A 20,410-nucleotide genomic window follows, 5' to 3' on the forward strand; every position below is an offset into this window, starting at 1 on the left:
AAAGAAACAACATAACTGAAACAGTTTTCAAACCCTAACCCTTAAATGAAAAACATGAAAAACATGACAAACATGATCACACTACTTTTGTGAATATATTGCTTTTCTTGGTGCATGGTCAGTGTGCCTCGAACCTGTCGGTCACTATCAGTGACCACGTCATCGGTGTCAGCACAACACGTCCTATATCCTGCACATTGGTCTACCCCGTAACATCCACAACTTTATTTGACCCGACGTCATGCAATTATACACACATTTGTTTTGATAAGGATATATGAACGAGACATTGTTTACTTAATATACATATCCACATGTTCACAAATCTGAAATAATTCTTTTTTTATCTGACTACTCGGTCTCATACTTTAAATGATTTGTTTTTATCTTCCCCGCCGAACGATAATTAATGAGTTCACATAAATAAGCAATATCATAATTTTTTCCTGCAATTTCGTAAAAAAGGAACGAAAAAACGAGGTTAATCAATATTGATCAATTATCTGATACGCAATTAAATCCATGGCCTCAAATATTTCCGACGCTGATAAATTTGTAATTCACTCAATCACTGAAGTGTATACGGGTACAATCTCAAACCCAGTGTGATACTCACACCAACACTGCATGCTCGTTAATATTCCCTTGAGAGTTAGCTCACATGTGGAGACTTCCTTAGAATATAAAATGTACATCTTACGTCAACAATGACAATCAAATGATAGTGATTCATAACCACGTGTTTATGACATAGTCGGAACTGTACAATGGTCTCTTAGGAGACTTGTTATGATTATGGAATATTTTGTGTCGATTTTATTGGGAATGTAGAATCATTACTTTAAGTGTGTTTTGCATGGAGTTTAAACTATCCTTTTTGTTGAACCATATTAATGACAAATCACATATACACATGCATAAATGACTTCCTTGTTGGACTGGATTGTATGATATGAGCCAATCACATCCCTGATTTGTTATCATCATTTGTAGTTAGTAGATTTGTGGATTGCTCGACATACCCATGTATTACAATTGTTTGTAGATTTGTAGATTTATCCATGTTTTACAATTGTTCGGAGCTTCCGACTCCAGCTAAAAGGTTCTTACTCCAATGAACTCACACTAAGTAAAAAAGACATTCTTACATATCACCCGTGCAAAATAGAGTGGCCTTTACAAAATATATCAACGGAGATGACACCAATGCGTTTCTTTTAAAGCCCTTTACATAACTTGTAAGGACGGGTATGGTGCTCTCGGACCAAAGGTCGGGTCAAATGTAGAGTTTTGAATCCGTGATCAACGGATCCTGATGGAGCAAAGGAAAGAAACTCACGGACTTTCATTATGTTGTTTCAAACCATGGTCGCGATCTTGATACCATTTAAACATGTGTTTCAGATATGTACAAACATTCTTCATAAGGCTTCCACACTTTCAGAAAGTTTCTGTGGTGTACTGGATAGAGGGTCGACTCAGAGTGCGGAAGGCCGTTGGATCGATCCTCACTCGCGTCATACCCAAAAATGGTACTTGTTAACCTGCTGTAATGCCAAGCTTTAAGGGGATAAAACAAGGACTTGTTGGCTCGTAGTCAGTACACTGTGTGTGAGTGGGGTATTCATGTTATACATCAGCATGGTAACTCAGTGGGCTATCATTGTAAAACCGGCATTCGTCCTGACTAGTACAAGCAGTCACACATAGACACAGACAGACAGACGCATGCACGTATATACATAAGTAAGTTGCTTCATAAGTACAATACTCGTAAAAGGCAACGTTAAACCCCATTTCACCTCCACACCTTGTAATGTAGGTGAAATAGTGTCTGCCGCCTGCCGTGATGTGACTGAAAACCCACTTCTTCACTCTGTAATGATGGCATCATATCCGTATTCTGCAAGTGTGTAACATTTCAAATCTCTCTGATTTTTTTTCTTTCAAATTGAAATATAGGCCATATATATGTATTCTATTAAGCTTGGCGCACTCATTAACAAACAAGAAAAATCACATTTTGCTAAAGAGGCATATAAAGTAAAAGTCTGCAATAACGCATAACATATAACCAAGCCCTTGGACGATTGCAAACTGGACAAACCGCCCGGCAAGTAGCCAATGCATTTCAAGTCCACGTGAGGATCATATACAGGCTCCAGCAACCGTACCAGACCACCAACACTACAGATGACCGACCGATCGTAGAGGAAGACCAAGTGTCACCACTCAACGTCATGATCGTCAGATTGTGCGACAGCATCTTTAAGATCGCTTTGTTACTGCTGCGGAAACTGCTTGACAGACCAAGGCGACACACCAGCGACACATTAGTTCGGACACCGTGCGTCGACGATTGACGAGCATACACCTCCACTGTCACAGACCACACCGAAGACCTATTCTGACACCACGTCATCGGAACTTCAGTGGGCAATACAGCACCAGCATTGGCACCACCGGCAGTGGAGAAGAGTCCTCTTGTTGGACGAGAACCGTTACTGTATCTCAACAGCAGATGGCAGAGAGAGGGTCTGGAGACGCCGAAGGGAACTTTTTCGGATGCTTGTGGTGTTGAGAGAGACTCGTGGAGTGGTCCCAGCATCATGGTGTGGGGTGGAATTGGTGTTGCACAGAGGGTCGACCCTGTGGTCTTCCAGAACATCGGTCCAGGGAGAGGCAATGGTGTCACAGCAGCTCGGTACATTGATCAAGTCTTGAGACCACACGCCATACCTCATTTGGCACGTCACCGCAACCACGAGTTTCAGCATGATAACGACCGTGCCCGTGGCATCAGAACCATGCAGTTGCCTGCCCTCAGTCCCGATTTAAATTCCATTGAGCACCTGTGGGACGAGATACAAAGACGGCTGAATGACATCCGACAAAAGCCGAGAACTGCAGCTGAACTGCGTCAGGAGTGTGGGCTAAAGTGCCTCTTGCCTTCATCAACCGCCTCAGCCATTCCATGTATCGACGTTGCACGGCATTCATCAATGCACATGGCGGACACACCATATTCTGACTTGTGATGCCATTTTCTTAGAGACTGGTGTTGTGTTTCACTTTAAGAACATTTGGTACTTTAATTTCAACCTTGATGATCAGTTTTGCCAAGGTTCACCTTGTTTTAATGTGTCTAAAAGTATGTTTACAGTGTTTGGACAAATAAGGTTTCTCATATATCTATCCATGCAGACGTTTCTTTTGCGGTTCAGTATAGTTTAACCATAGATAATCTATAAGATATCATCATTATTTTATATGTTAGTGGTGCCAATTTGTGAGCAAATGTATATAAAAACACACCTTATCTAGTTATTTCCCTCAATTTCGACAGGTTCACATCTTAAACTGTCTCCAAAGCACAGTTCCAGCAGTAAACACAAAATGATACCTGCAGGCATCTTAAGCGCACCTTCCAAAAACACACCATGCAACTTACTTTCAGTTACCTTATGGGCCCGACGGGACATGGGTGGCCTGGTCATATGTTCCCTTGAATGAGCTGCGCGTCGGGATCCTATGATTGTGTGTCCGAATCAATGACGCCCTGTCATTGATTTGTCAGCATCACACCAACACCTCTTGGACCTTGGTTTTCATTATGCTGATCCATCCTGACAAGCTGGAACATTGTATAAAGCGATGGCAAACACACCTCAGACATAGGCGCAAGCACACACATCAGTGATGAGTCAGGCTTACAGTCAATATAGTTCTAATTGGAACTTGTTTTTAGACAGTGCCCAAAGACGATTTGTCTTTCAAGGTATTTCAAAGGCACAAAAATAAATATCAGCCAGACTGTCATTCGCAACACATATCTCCAACGTTGACAACACTCGTGAAAGGCCTCAGCTATGCCATTTAATGTTTTGATGATGATAACAGTTATCCCATACCCGATGGGCCAATCCTGACTGGGTCATTGATAGACGTGGTCGATACCATAAAAGTAGTACCTACCTGACCTTTCATATTTGCATATTTATCCGTAAATGACCCCAACGATAAACGTTTTTGCCGTTTGGCCCTTGGCTATATTCTGTCGAGAAATCTACCTACGTAATATTGATAAAAACTTGAAGTTTGTTACTTCCAACTGTCTGTATGTGGCTAAATAATCGGATATTTTTCTATGGTCCCTATATCGTCAAGTAAATTAAACTTTGTAAGAAGTTAAATCAATCTGTCTTAATTTAGATATTTCAATATATTTAAATAATCTGTATTCATGCCAAATATGTCACGGCTAAATTGGTATTAAATAACTGAACTTTTGACTTTGTATTAACAGAAACGTGACCATGCCGACCCTGATGTACCTCTTAATGATGCTAGACCCGTGAAGATTCCGGGGTAGAATAGGTCTTCAGCAACCCATGCTTGCCGTAAAAGGTGACTATGCTTGTCGTAAAAGACGACTAACGGGATCGGGTGGTCAGGCTCGCTGACTTGGTTGATGCGTGTCATCGATCCCAAATGCGTGGATCGATGCTCATGATATTAATCACTGGATTGTCTGGTCAAGACTCAATTATTTACAGACCGCCGTCATATAGCTGGAATATTGCTGAGAGCGGCGTTAAACAACAAACCACAGCACCAACACCAACTTAATGATGCTAACGACCTGTTGCTCCACACAGAGCACTGTCAAGCAGATAAAGGAAAACATGAAATCTTATGCCAAGGGCTATGTTATCCAATGTTTTGTGCCTTATGTTAACACACAACCTGAAGATCATAGAATGAAGCTCTTGAAACACCTAGAGGACAACCTGCTACTAAATAACAGTACAGAGGACAAGGAGGAGATCGATGGGATGGACACACTGGTAAAGAGTAGAAGTAAAGTTTCCAGAGACGTAGAAGATAATCTTGGTCATAAGATCAGAAGTTTGTCTGATAAGGTTGAAAGTAACGATGGACTGCTCCTCATTGCTACGCACTATCTAATGAAGGCAGTTTCGAAAGACGTAGAGGACAGTCTGGAACATGAGATCAGAAGTTTGTCCAGTTATGTTGACAGTAAGATGGCTTGCTTGTCTCCAATGCTCAGAATTCAGTGAGGGCTGTTTCCAGAGATGAAGAGGACAGTCTTACAGGCTTCACTCAAGCGATCGCAATCATCGACCAACTATACAAAGATATGACTGGCGATGCCCAACTGTATAATTTGTTGACAAAACATTGTTATCATGGTTTCAATATCATGCTGAACACGATAACATGCAGCATCACAACCTTGACTTGGGTAATCTGATTAATTGGCTGACACTGGTGCACAACTCAAGGAGAAACATCAGCACAAAGAGGAATGCTTTTACCAACACTGGAACACATCCCTGCCTATCTTTAGTTATTATTTCTTGTTCGCTGGTACAATCAAACCATTGTCAACATACGTATCCCTTTCTCTGATGGGCTTGACAGATAGCTTCATGAATCTCTACTGGCCTTTCCGTCGTGACATCAACCTAATGAACCAGAGATTAGCAGTCAACGCTTTGAGGGGCACAGGCGTGTCTGACAGTGATGTCAAGGAAGCATTCTTTGATGACTTCAGAAATATTCATCTCCCTATATTGGTTGAACTTAAGGAGTTATGTCCCTTTCACCAGCCTACATGGCTTCTAAGAAACACATATTCACTGGGGAAGAGCAAAGGAGGATATCGACCACTGCACATGCCGCTCTCAGGATGATCAACAACACTCATCCTGAACTCTTTGACGCCATGACACAGATGATATCCTGCATTGCTTTCTACAAACAAGAACACAAGGTTAACTTAGCTGGAGGAGTTCGCTCTGCCCTTGGTATGTTCTGGATGGACCCGAGTGTTGGGAGAGAATGGAGCGTTCCCTTCATGGCGGAGCAAATAGTCCACGAGTATACCCACAACGCACTCAACTATGCAGAATTTGTCCATGGAACCTACAACGATAAATCCACTTAGGGAAAGGCTGAGGTGAAATCGACCATTCGTCTGGTTCCCCGTCCCTACGACAAATCCCTGCATGCAGCTTACGTGTCAGCGGGACTGGTAACCTTTCATTCCAGGACTGGCTATCTGGAAAGAGCTGCACAACTGGTGGAAACTCTTCCCCAAGCCGTGCGTGATCTGGCAACTGTGGAGGCAGAGAAGCATGTGTTGGATGGGTCTGGCAGGGCAATAGTCAAGTTCCTCACTGACTACATGTACCTCACAAGACTCTGAATGTTCCATGCTGATTTTTTATAAACTTTTTGAATAAACGGTTGCCAACTATAATAAGTTTTACATTTATGTGCTTTTTGTGCAAGAAGATTCATATGGTGTTTTGTTCTGACATCCACTCTGTAACAAGGAACTGAAAGCAGTTAGCTAAATGTCATCTGTCCACAAGATATCTTGTCAGTCGATGACAGATGACTAGACGCTGTTCTTGTCTGTGTACTAGATGATACAAGATGATACGTGATTCAGTATACCAGTTGTTGTTTAAACTTGGCCTGCTCCTGGTTCAGGCAACAGACCTAGGGGTTCACTACAGTTCAGACTTGGCCTGCTCCTGGTTCAGACAATAGACCTAGGAGTTCACTACAGTTCAGACTTGGCCTGCTCCTGGTTCAGGCAATAGACCTAGGGGTTCACTACAGTTCAGACTTGGCCTGCTCCTGGTTCAGACAATAGACCTAGGAGTTCACTAAAGTTTAGACTTGGCCTGCTCCTGGTTCAGGCAACAGACCTAGGAGTTCACTACAGTTGAGACTTGGCCTGCCGCTGATAAAGACAGCAGTGGACCCACAGAACCAAATTGTGCTAATGATACGGAACATATCAGTTTAGGCAAGATGTTTTATGGATGACAACTTCTTTATCTGTTTTGGTACATATCCTCATCCTGCCGTCAAGCATGAGCACACGCCTTAAAAGAGGGGAGGTATAACAACTCAATTAATAAATGTCAATATTGGATGTGACCACCATTTGCATTGATACAGGCGAGGCAGCAGGGACGCATTCGATGTCGTAGCTATGGAGAAGTCGTAGACACTCCAAACTCAGACAAAACAAATAAAATTAAGAAATGACTTGAATATTCAGACACCAGATAATCGAAAACAGCCTGGGGATGTTGTTCGAAATGTACAAATGAGCTCGCGTTACAAGCTGGTTCCAGTACTGTAGATGGTGTCGACGCATTTCATCCACGACTATGTTTTCTGTGAGGGGGGAGGGGGGAGATCTGGAGTAACAGCCAGCAATGGCAGTACAGCAATGTTATGCTCGCTGAAAAAGTATGCTACCACACGTGCAACATGTTGGCGGACATTTTTATATGTTACGTGTCGGCTCTCAAATTGAATCAAAAAGTTAACCCGGAAACTGGTACGTAAAAGAATTAATTCAATTGCATAGAATCAACAATGGCATTGGAATTATGGTACCATGGGTACGCTTCGAAGGTATCTCATGGGAAAGTTCTGTACAGTAAACTACGTTTATATCGAACACGCTTATAACGAACTGGAGGATAAGACGAACATATTTTTGAACTGGTCAATGCTGTTCCATGCTGTACATATGCTTATAACGAACTACGGTTATAATGAACTAAAATTAAATTAGGGGCCTCTTTGATTTCGTTATAACCGTAGTTTACTGTATCTCGAAAACAAACGTGAATAATATCAAACTGACGGTTGGGTTCTTACTGCCATGGTATTCAACCCAAAATAAGTCTACCATTAAAGGAAAATTTATGTGTATTGTTGGTTTTCATTTGTCCGGGTCGAAATTCAGAATCGGGTTTGAACATGTGAAAAGTGAAGCCGAATCGTTTTGGAATGATGACGTCTGATTGGCCTCTGAACGCCATGCATCTCATACTTTGATTGAGAATTTAAAATCCACTCGAGCTTTACCTGATTTATTTGTTTGTTTGTTACTTAAAGCCACACTCAGCAATATTCCAGCTATATGATGGCGGTCTGTAAATAATCGAGTCTGGACCAGACAATCCAGTAACTGACATCATGAGCATCAATCAACGCATTTGGGATACGATGACATGCATCAGCCAAGTCAGTCATCCCGTTAGTCGCCTTTTACGACAAGCATGACGCCTTTTACGGCAAGCATGGGTTGCTGAAGACCTATTCTACCCCGGTTCTTCACGGTTCGCTTTACCTGAGGTGGCCACAAGCTTTTTGTAGGAGTTTGTCAGATCTTGCCACTTACATCAATTCTTTGGCTTGTTACGTTATGCGGTTGCTGCCACCTATTTGGCCTATGGTATTGGCTTTGATATATTAACCAAGAACTGTTTGTTTCAGTATGATTTAGTGATTATCCATTGATTTTGTGGGATCATTTACTGATTTCACTATTTAGTTCTATATGTTCTGAATTCTGAGTTAAGCTTTAGATTTCAATTTGGAAATCACCTCGTGACCGCCAGGCCTAAGGTATTCATACTGATCTGAAACCTTATCTGTCTACTCACAAACGGGTAACACCTGCGAAGATGCGTCGACTTGTCAGCCAAATAAAGGGCATACAGACCGATGGGGAAATGAGGTGAGGTGAGGTGAAATTGGGTTTAACGTCGCGTCCAAGGTAATTGCACTTATATAGCGACGTGCATGCACGTGTGTGTGTGTGTGTGTGTGTGTGTGTGTGTGTGTGTGTGTGTGTGTGTGTGTGTGGCTGCTTGTACTAGTCCGGACTAATGCCGATTTATAGTGCTAGCCCACTGAGATACCATGCTACAGTTTAACATGAATACCCCACTCAGACACAGTATACTGACCAGTCCTTGTTTTAGCCCCTTAATGCCGAGCGCCAGACAGGGTAACAACAAGTACCATCTTTTAACGTATGGTAAATGAAGCCTTCATCATAGATTCGTTATAACTTGGTTATTACTGACAGTGAAATCGAAATGCTCTGGCAAGCAAAGAATTAGAACGCCCCACCCAGAATTCAGAATGTAAAAAAAGACTATTCACCATTATATATTTATGACAATCTGAAGAATACAAAAATAACTTTATTTATGGAGTGACGTTGAAATTTTGGATTTTACTGAGAGGGATGCCATCAGTCTTACCCACTGTTACGTGTCGATTCCCAAATTGAAACAATATGTTAACCCAGAAATCTATTCGTAAATGAACTGTGAAACCAACAAACAATCAACAAGTGGAATACAATCAACAAATGTTTTACAAAATTCACTGAGTGTACAAATATATACAACTTACACAGTGGTTACAATGGCAGTAAGCAATAGAGTGGTGGGGCGGTCGGGTAGCCTAGTGGTTAAAGCGTTCGCTCGTCACGCCGAAGACCCGGGTTCGATTCCCGACATGAATACAATGTGTGAAGCCCATTTCTGGTGTCCCCCGCCGTGATATTGCTGGAATATTGCTAAAAGCGGCGTAAAACCATACTCACTCACTCAATAGAGTGGTAGTACAATATTCAGTGGCCATTTATAATATGGTGGCAGTGGTCAGTATCAACTACAAAAATACACGATAGCAAAAGTCAGTGATAATAATTGTACATTTAACAAGCGGCGACGTCGGTCAAACTTCCGAGATGGACACAGCCAGGGAATTAGGGGAGATGAGTGATCCACACACGAAAGCTGGTCTTGATGTGGTGAAAAGTGTGAGAGATGCGTATACACGCTCTTATGAAATAACTTTATATGAAATGCTAACGAGTTGTGTTTCCTATATTATCAAATAAAAGCGACCAAACCCTTTTAATATTCATAACAAATGTCTGCTGAAAGTAAGCTTTCAAGAAGTTTTATGGTAGACATGCGGAGGACATTTCCAAATCTGACACATCATTGACAAGAATGAACGATGCAATTCCGTATTTTGACTTGTACCATATATTCCCGTGATTTTTCAGGTTAACAACTGACTTGCCTTTGCATGTGTTTGTGACGGGCGCGACTGTTGGGGCAGGATACGCTTACCTTTTTTGCGAACATCTGGTATCATCACTATTTGATAGTGAATCATAAACACATGCTCATGATATACAGTAAACTACGGTTATAACGAACTCAAAGGGACTACTAATTTTAGTTCGTTATAACCGTAATTCGTTATAAGCATATATACAGCATAACTACAGCATATAGTCGGGACTAAAAAGTTAGTTCGTTATATCCGTTAGTTCGTTATAAGCGTGTTCGTTATAACCGTATTTTACTGTAGTTGGAATCGTATAATCGACTCTGCTTTCAGTTGAAATTTCTTTGAAATGTCAGAGATGTTATGAGACCAGCTATGTCGATTGTTTGTTCATTTGATGCACTGAGCATTACGCAATGACCAGCTTTGTGATTTAGACTGCCACCTTGGTCTAGTGGTAGAGCGTCCGCCCGGAGAGCGGAAGGTCCGGGTGTTCAATAACCAGCCCCATCATACCAGAAGGTCAAAAGATGATACTTGTTGTTACCCTGTCTGGCGCTCGGCATTAAGGGGCTAAAACAAGGACTGGTCGGCTAGGAGTATAGTGTGTCTGAGTTTGGTGTCCATGTTAAACTGCGGCATGGTATCTCAGTGGGTTTGCAATATAAAATCGGCATTAGTCCGGACTAATACAAGCAGCCACACATATGTGCATGTACGTCGCTATAATCTTGGACGCGACGTTAAACCCCATTTCACCTTACCTCACCATCGTTCTGCCTCTTCCTTGAGTGGGAGTCTAGGGGTGGCCAATTCGTCAAAGGCGCCCTCTGGTACGCCAGAAACCTATGCTCGATTATGTTTCAAGGTTTGTCAGCACACTATCCGTGCCCGAGACACTATCCGTGCACTATCCGTACTCGGACTTTCCTCCCACGTTATGATATAACTGAGATACTGTTCAAAGTGGCGTTAAATCCTACTCGACCCATGAACATCCGGGGTAGAATAGGTCTTCAGGAACCCATGCTTGTTGTTAGAGGCGACTAACGGGATCGGGTGGTCAGGCTTACTGATTGGTTGATGCATCGTATCCCAATTGCGTGGATCGATGCTCATGATATCAATCACAGGATTGTCTGGTCCAGACTCGATTATTTACAGCTCACCGTCATATAGCTGGAATATTGCCGCGTTAAACAACAAACAAACAAACAAACTAAATCCAACTAACTCTTCTTTAGGAGCATTGATCATCTTGGTGCAAAACTAATTCTATTCGTTTGAGTCAACCACAACTTTTTCCCCTCTTGGAAGTTTTGTTTCTTCAGACGTTTCATGCTGCATAACGGCACATCATACTTTATGCTTTCATCGTGTTTTTCCACTCCCCAGACCTGCACAACGCTTTTTGCGCACATGAATGTATGAGACATTCGTGACCAGCTCGTGTTATTCCGGGACAAGCCGAATAGCGACTCGTGCCCCTCTCGTGGCCATTTTTGCAACTGGGTTCCGTCTAAGCGCAAACTGGCATAGCTAAAAGAATTGTCTACTCGTTGCGTAAGGATTAACGTATATTTCCCCATATATCATATATATTCCAGATGCTATTGAAAACACATCGAGACCAACAGTATTATGCAATATGTTTGAACACACTTAACTGTATCTTGGGTGTATTTTTAAATGCAAGACATGTAAAATAAAAAAAATATCCCTGAGGGATTCTTTGACCGAAGTACTTGAAGTCATACGCGCATTCTGATTGGTTTGTCGTATTTTCGCACATAACATTCATCAATAGGGGGACGAGTGTTCTTGCAGGTTACGGAAAGGGACGAGTGGTGACGAATGTGTATGAGACAGTATAAGGGAGGCAACTCCTCCCGTTTTAGATGTACCATCACCTACTTTGCGCTCGAAAGTCAAGGTATGGGTTAAGAGTCGAGAGAGAAATACTTGTTTAATCGGATCCAGGTTTCAGAAGACGGGGTGCGTATAAATAACGGGGCCAGCGTGAGTGAGTGGGTGAGTCTGTTCGACTTCATCGATGGAAATGTAACTGCACTTTAAAAATACGTAAATACACACGTTTTTATTTTTTAAGTCACAGATTGGACACTAACATTTTGAATTAATGAAGATTCATTATAAATGAACGTTTTATCAGAAAATGGTTGAAATAAATACATACTGAATACACTTTTATGCAAATGTTAAGACGGTGAGTGGCTATATGCTTCTTTATTAAAATGCTTCAGTGAGTGAGTGAGTTGGGTTTAAGGCCGCTTTTTACAGTATTCCAGTTATATCAGGGCGTGTCAGCTTAATGTGGGAGGAAAGCCCGAAGTGATGCAGGTCTTAGACGTTTACCACTTCGGTGACAGTTGTCATTAAAATGTCTGGGTAATTTTTGTCAAAGTTTCTTAAACTTAACATTACCTTATCCGGGAAAAATGAAATTCGATGATAAAAAAACAAAACAGATGACAATAAAACCGATCACCCAAACAAATCACGGCAACGGCCATGGCAACCCGATGCACGTGAGTTCCTTGCAAATTGAAATGCTCATGCGTTCCCCCATTTCTTGCCCTATAAAAATGCACCCAGATCGGATAACATTCATTCGTTATTGAATTGCTACCACATGCCAAGATTGACAAGAAATCAGCGACACCAAGCCCTTGGACGATTGGAAGCTGGACAAACCGCCCAACAAGTAGTCAATGCATTTCAAGTCCACATAAGGACCATATACAGGCTCCAGCAACGATACCACCAACACTACATATGACCGACCACGTAGTGAAAGACCAAGGGTCACCACCCGGCGTCAGGATCGTCAGATTGTGCGACAGCATCTTCAAGATCGATTTGTTACTGTTCCGGAAACTGCTCGACAGACCATGGGGACACACCAGCGACCCATTAGAGCGGACACCGTGCGTCGACGATTGGCGAGCAGACACCTCCACTGTCACAGGCCACACCGAGGACCCATTCTGACATCACGTCATCGCCAGGACCGTCTTCAGTGGGCAACACAGCACCAGCATTGGCGCCACCAGTAGTGGAGAAGAGTCCTCTTCTCAGACGAGAGCCGTTACTGTATCTCAACAGCAGATAGCAGAGAGAGAGAGAGACTGGAGACGTCGTGGGGAACTTATTCGGATGCTTGTGTTGTTAAGAGAGACTCGTGGGGTGGTCTGAGCATCATGGTGTGGGGTGGAATTGGTCTTGCACAGAGGGCCGGCCCTGTGGTCTTCCTGAGCATGGTCAAGGCAGAGGCAACGGTGTCACAGCAGCTCGGTACATTGATCAAGTCTTGAGACCATACACCGTACCTCGGGGGGCACGGGTAGCCCAGTCGTGTAAGGCGCCGCGATTCGCTGTGCAGAGTTGCGTCCCTTGAACACGTGAGAAACCTATGATTGTGGGTTCGAATCCCGGTTCGTCCCGATAATGTTTCTAGGTTTGTCAGCACCATACCCGTGCTCGTAGGTTTCATCGAAGTGGTAAACGTCTGAGACCTGCATCACCTCGGGCTGTCCTCCAACATTAAGCTGTTTCGCCGTGATATAACTGGAATACTGTACCTCATTTGGCACGTCGCCGCAACCACGAGTTTTAGATAACGCCCGTGCCCACACTGCGAGAGCAACAAGAGACTTCCTCCAGCAGAATGGCATCAGAACCATGCAGTAGCCTGCCCTCAGTCCCGATTTAAATCCCACTGAGCACCTGTGGGACGAGATTCAAAGACGGCTGAATGACGTCCGGCCAAGGCCGACAGCTGCAGCTGAACTGCGTCAGGCGTTCCTCAGAGTGTGGGCTCAAGTGTCTATGGCCTTCATCAACCGCCTCACCCATTCCACGTATCGACGTTGCACGGCAGTCATCAATCACATGGCGGACACACGAGATACTGACTTGTGATGCCATTTTCTAAGAGACTAATGTTGTGTTACACTTTAAGAACATTTGACACTTTAATTTCAACCTTGATAATCAGTTTTGCCAAGTTTCGTCTTTTTAATATGTCTCAAAGTATGTTTACAGTGTTTTGACAAATAAGGTTTCTCATATATCAATCCATGGTGACGTTTCTTTTGCGGTTCAGTATACATATGTATATGACGATTTTTTCTTTCAACAACACAATTTGAAGTTAACTCTTTTATTCAATGAAGTTCGACTTCCTCAAGCTACTATTTATAGATTACTTAACGAGCTCTCGTTAGATAGCGTTTTATTACACTGTGCGTATTTCAAAAACGTATTTAACGAGCGAAAGCTATTTAGATAGGTTTTGAAATACAAGAGTTGTAACAAAAACGGTATTTAACAAGGACTCGCATCTAGGGGACGAGTGTGGTAATTTATTCATTACTTATTCATTACTCATTAAACATTGCACGTTGTCGTAGATGCTAATTCTAAGTTGAAAACAGTCGCCGTAGGGCTTCAAAATTCAGGTCCACCTCACCATTATGTATCACCAGCGAATAACTCATTCTTGAATAAACAATGCCATTTAGGAAGTGGTCAAATGTAACATATGGTATATTTGGGATAACACTTTCTTAGTAAAGTACAGATTCTCGTACTTTTTGGGGGTTGAGTCCCGTCCGGGATTCGAACCCACACTTGCCAGAGTGAGGCACCTAATCGCCAGCACACAAAGGCAGCGATCTAACCCACTCAGCCACCGAGGCTTCCACAAAAATGAAAGTCCGACAACTGGTAGTCTAGATCACGTACTTTGAATACCCCTCTGACAAGTGTAAATTGGCACGGCTCCCATGGCCGAAAGCTATGAATACACAATGCCATTTAGAAAGTGGTCAAATGTAACCGTGCCAATTTACACTTGTCAGAGGGGTACTCAAAGTACGTGATCTAGACTACCAGTTGTCGGACTTTCATTTTTGTGGAAGCCTCGGTGGCTGAGTGGGTTAGATCGCTGACTTTGTGTGCTGGCGATTAGGTGCCTCACACTGGCAAGTGTGGGATCGAATCCCGGACGGGACTCAACCCAAAAAAAGTACGACAATCTGTACTTTACTAAGAAAGTGTTATCCCAAATATACCATATGTAACACATTCTTGTTTCATTATTAGTCACCATCAAACATGCGTGCATACTTTCTTTTGCCCTGCAGTTTGCGGATATTGTTAAACAAGAAATGATAAATGCCTACATGATTTACCCTAGTATGTATTTCGGGTGATAAAATGGGTAAAATATTGGCTTTTATTTCCCTGGGGTAAAACATACCGAGACATTACTTCGTAGCCTTATATTGTTAACCAGGAGATTCGTTAATCGGTATGTTATTGCGATCCAGCCACGCCACGGCGGAGGGCACCCAACATCCGTCCAGAGGATTACGAACAAGAATAACCATAAACGGCAAAATGATTACACATATTATAATTCATTGTCATACACAATGCACACCATTCATCACACGTGAATCTTCCATTCCACATTCCGGAATTATATAGCCGTTTATTAGTTTGTTCCGTTGCACGTACCAATGTGAATATTGGTTTGTGTTCCGCACTCCGCTCGGTAGTCTGAACTAAAATCAATCCTATTTTCATTTTCTATTTCCCTAATTCTGACGAGGACAGAGCCCTCTAGAGTGGCTTGTGTCCCCTAGGGTATATAAGGCTTTATCTCTCACTAAATAGCCAGCCAGAAATGGCAGTGGGCAATCCAATCAACTTGAGTAGCATTCAATGTAACGTTCAACTAGTCGGCGATGGTAACTTTCATTTTAGTATCACATTTTGATCCAATCACGAACTTTAAGCCTTACGTTTGGATTATTCAGTCTTTGCCATAACCTTGGGCAGATCGTTGTGATCATCTTCAAGAATGTATGTCTCCAAAATGGAATGTGCGTGTAGATTGCTGGACCGATTTCATAAAGCCACCTTAGATCACCATGTTAATGTATTGGAGTTACAAAGGTCTTAGCATTAAGATCGGTTTGTGCATGTGGGTCTTTAGCATTGGATGCTCTGTCAACTCACGCTTACGTGAAGCTTACGTAAAACTGATGGGTTTACATGAAGTTAAACTAACACACTGACTGACAGACAGCGGAGTAGACAGATGGGTTTACATGAAGCTAAACTAACACACTGACTGACAGACAGCGGAGTAGACAGATGGGTTTACATGAAGCTAAACTAACACACTGTCTGACAGACAGTGAACCAGACAGATTGGTTTACATGAAGTTAAACTAACACACTGACTAACAGACAAACAGTGAAGAGAACAGATGGGTTTACATGAAGTTAAACTAACACACTGACAGACAGACAGTGAAGCAGACAGATGGGTTTACATGAAGCTAAACTAACACACTAACAGACAATGAAGCAGACAGATGGGTTTACATGAAGTTAAACTAACACACTGACAGACAGACAATGAAGCAGACAGATGGGTTTACATGAAGCTAAACTAACACACTAACAGACAGTGAAGCAGACAGATGGGTTTACATGAAGTTAAACTAACACACTGACTCACAGACAGTGAAGCAGACAGATTGGTTTACATGAAGTTAAACTAACACACTAACAGACAGTGAAGCAGACAGATGGGTTTACATGAAGTTAAACTAACACACTGACAGACAGACAGACAGTGAAGCAGACAGATGGGTTTACATGAAGTTAAACTAACACACTGTCTGACAGACAATGAAGCAGACAGATGGGTTTTGATGAAGTTAAACTAACACACTGACTGACAGACAAACAGTGAAGCAGACAGATGGGTTTTAATGAATTTGAACTAACACACTGACAGACAGACAGCGGAGTAGACAGATGGGTTTACATGAAGCTAAACTAACACACTGTCTGACAGACAGTGAAGCAGACAGGTGGGTTTACATGAAGTTAAACTAACACACTAACAGACAGTGAAGCAGACAGATGGGTTTACATGAAGTTAAACTAACACACTGACTGACAGACAAACAGTGAAGAGAACAGATGGGTTTACATGAAGTTAAACTAACACACTGACTGACAGCAAGCGGAGTAGACTGATGGGTTTACATGAAGCTAAACTAACACACTGTCTGACAGACAGTGAAGCAGACAGATTGGTTTACATGAAGTTAAACTAACACACTAACAGACAGTGAAGCAGACAGATGGGTTTACATGAAGTTAAACTAACACACTGACAGACAGACAGACAGTGAAGCAGACAGATGGGTTTACATGAAGCTAAACTAACACACTAACAGACAGTGAAGCAGACAGATGGGTTTACATGAAGTTAAACTAACACACTGACTGACAGACAGACAGTGAAGCAGACAGATGGGTTTACATGAAGTTAAACTAACACACTGACAGACAGACAGACAGTGAAGCAGACAGATGGGTTTACATGAAGTTAAACTAACACACTGACAGACAGACAGTGAAGCAGACAGATGGGTTTACATGAAACTAAACTTACACACTGACAGACAGACAGTGAAGCAGACAGATGGGTTTACATGAAGTTAAACTAACACACTGACAGACAGACAGTGAAGCAGACAGATGGGTTTACATGAAGCTAAACTAACACACTGACTGACAGCCAGCGGAGTAGACAGATGGGTTTACATGAAGTTAAACTAACACACTGACTGACAGCCAGCGGAGTAGACAGATGGGTTTACATGAAGTTAAACTAACACACTGACTGACAGACAGCGGAGTAGACATGAAGCTAAACTAACACACTGACAGACAGTGAAGCAGACAGATGGGTTTACATGAAGCTAAACTAACACACTAACAGACAGTGAAGCAGACAGATGGGTTTACATCAAGCTAAACTAACACACTGACTGACAGACAGTGAAGCAGACAGATGGGTTTACATGAAGTTAAACTAACACACTGACAGACAGACAAACAGTGAAGAGAACAGATTGGTTTACATGAAGTTAAACTAACACACTGACAGACAGACAGTGAAGCAGACAGATGGGTTTACATGAAGCTAATCTAACACACTAACAGACAGTGAAGCAGACAGATGGGTTTACATGAAGCTAAACTAACACACTGACAGACAGACAGTGAAGCAGACAGATGGGTTTACATGAAGCTAAACTAACACACTAACAGACAGTGAAGCAGACAGATGGGTTAACATGAAGTTAAACTAACACACTGACTGACAGACAGCGGAGTAGACAGATGGGTTTTTTATGAAGTTAAACTAACACACTGACTGACAGACAAACAGTGAAGAGAACAGATGGGTTTACATGAAGTTAAACTAACACAGTGACTGGCAGACAAACAGTGAAGAGAACAGATGGGTTTACATGAAGTTAAACTAACACACTGACTAACAGACAGACAGTGAAGAGAACAGATGGGTTTACATGAAGTTAAACTAACACAGTGACTGGCAGACAAACAGTGAAGAGAACAGATGGGTTAACATGAAGTTAAACTAACACACTGACTGACAGACAGACAGTAAAAGAAACTGATGGGTTTACATGAAGCTAAACTACAGGTTGCCTGACAGACAGGCAAGAAAGCAGATTGATTAATCACGTCATTACACTTATGCAAACCGTAAAGAAACCAATAATTAAGATTAGGAATGTATTTCATCTCAGAAAACAATATTTCTTGCGCAGACTGAACTCCCTCAGATGTAGGGTAAATGACATTCGTGGACCACTGCGCCCAAAGGGATGTCCCAGTTGAACGTCACAAGGGCACGTCATAACGATGCGTTAATACACCTCGCAATGAGGGTCGGGCGCCTGCCTGGGGGTGACGGAGCTCAATGCACGGGTGCTCTTTGTGTTGCAATCCCTTGAAGCTGCGGGCAGATCTGAAGCATGTGATTGAGGGTTGGTTTGAAAACGTCAGTGCTCGAAATAGATATAAAAGACGAATTTAGACGCTTGGTCTTATCGCATGGACTTTATAAATCAGTTGGTGAGACATTCGTTAGATTCACAAATATATATGATCATGATAATGGTTATTTGTATTTTATGTTTTCAGATTGTATTCATATGTTATATGATCATGATTATTGATATTGTTTGTAGTAGTATTAGTACAATTAAACTTATTGAACATTTATTTGTCAATTATTACATACATTTTAATAACATTATTACCTAAGTACTATAGTATACGTATTTTTAATGGTATGTATTTTTAATGTCTGCATAGTATAATATAGTTATAGATAATGAGTTAATGAGTTTATTCAAATAGAATTGACCAGCTCCTGCCCTACATTAAAAATCCGTCCTATCTGAAAATACTAATCGAGGTGACCAACTCTTGCTCTTCATTCAACACCCGTCCAATATGAAAATACAAATAGAAGTGACCAACTTCTGCCCTCCATTCAACACCCGTCCTATCTGAAAATACAAATAGAAGTGACCAACTTCTGCCCTCCATTCAACTCCCGTCCTATCTGAAAATACTATTAGAACTGACCAACTTCTGCCCTCCATTCAATGCCTGTCGTATCTGAAAATACAAATAGAAGTAACCAACTTCTGCCCTCCATTCAATGCCCGTCCTATCTGAAAATACAAATAGAAGTAACCAACTTCTGCCCTCCATTCAACACCCGTCCTATCTGAAAATACAAATAGAAGTGACCAACTTCTGCCCTCCATTCAACACCCGTCCTATCTGAAAATACAAATAGAAGTGACCAACTTCTGCCCTCCATTCAACTCCCGTCCTATCTGAAAATACTATTAGAACTGACCAACTTCTGCCCTCCATTCAATGCCCGTCGTATCTGAAAATACAAATAGAAGTAACCAACTTCTGCCCTCCATTCAATGCCCGTCCTATCTGAAAATACAAAAAGAAGTAACCAACTTCTGCCCTCCATTCAACACCCGTCCTATCTGAAAATACAAATAGAAGTGACCAACTTCTGCCCTCCATTCAACATCCGTCCTATCTGAAAATACAAATAGAAGTGACTAACTTCTGCCCTCCAATCAACATCCGTCCTATCTGAAGATACAAATAGAACTGACCAACTTCTGCCCTCCATTCAACATCCGTCCTATCTGAAAATACAAATAGAAGTGACCAACTTCTGCCTTACATTCAACATCCGTCCTATCTGAAAATACAAATAGAAGTGACCAACTTCTGCCCTCCATTCAACACCCGTCCTATCTGAAAATACTATTAGAACTGACAACTTCTGCCCTCCATTCAATGCCCGTCCTATCTGAAAATACAAATAGAAGTAACCAACTTCTGCCCTTCATTCAACACCCGTCCTATCTGAAAATACAAATAGAAGTGACTAACTTCTGCCCTCCATTCAACATCCGTCCTATCTGAAAATACAAATAGAAGTGACCAACTTCTGCCCTCCATTCAACATCCGTCCTATCTGAAGATACAAATAGAACTGACCAAC

This window comes from Haliotis rufescens, unplaced genomic scaffold, assembly GCF_023055435.1.
Source record: "Haliotis rufescens isolate VD_foot unplaced genomic scaffold, xgHalRufe1.0.p SCAF_69, whole genome shotgun sequence".
NCBI classification, from domain to species: Eukaryota; Metazoa; Mollusca; class Gastropoda; order Lepetellida; family Haliotidae; genus Haliotis; species Haliotis rufescens.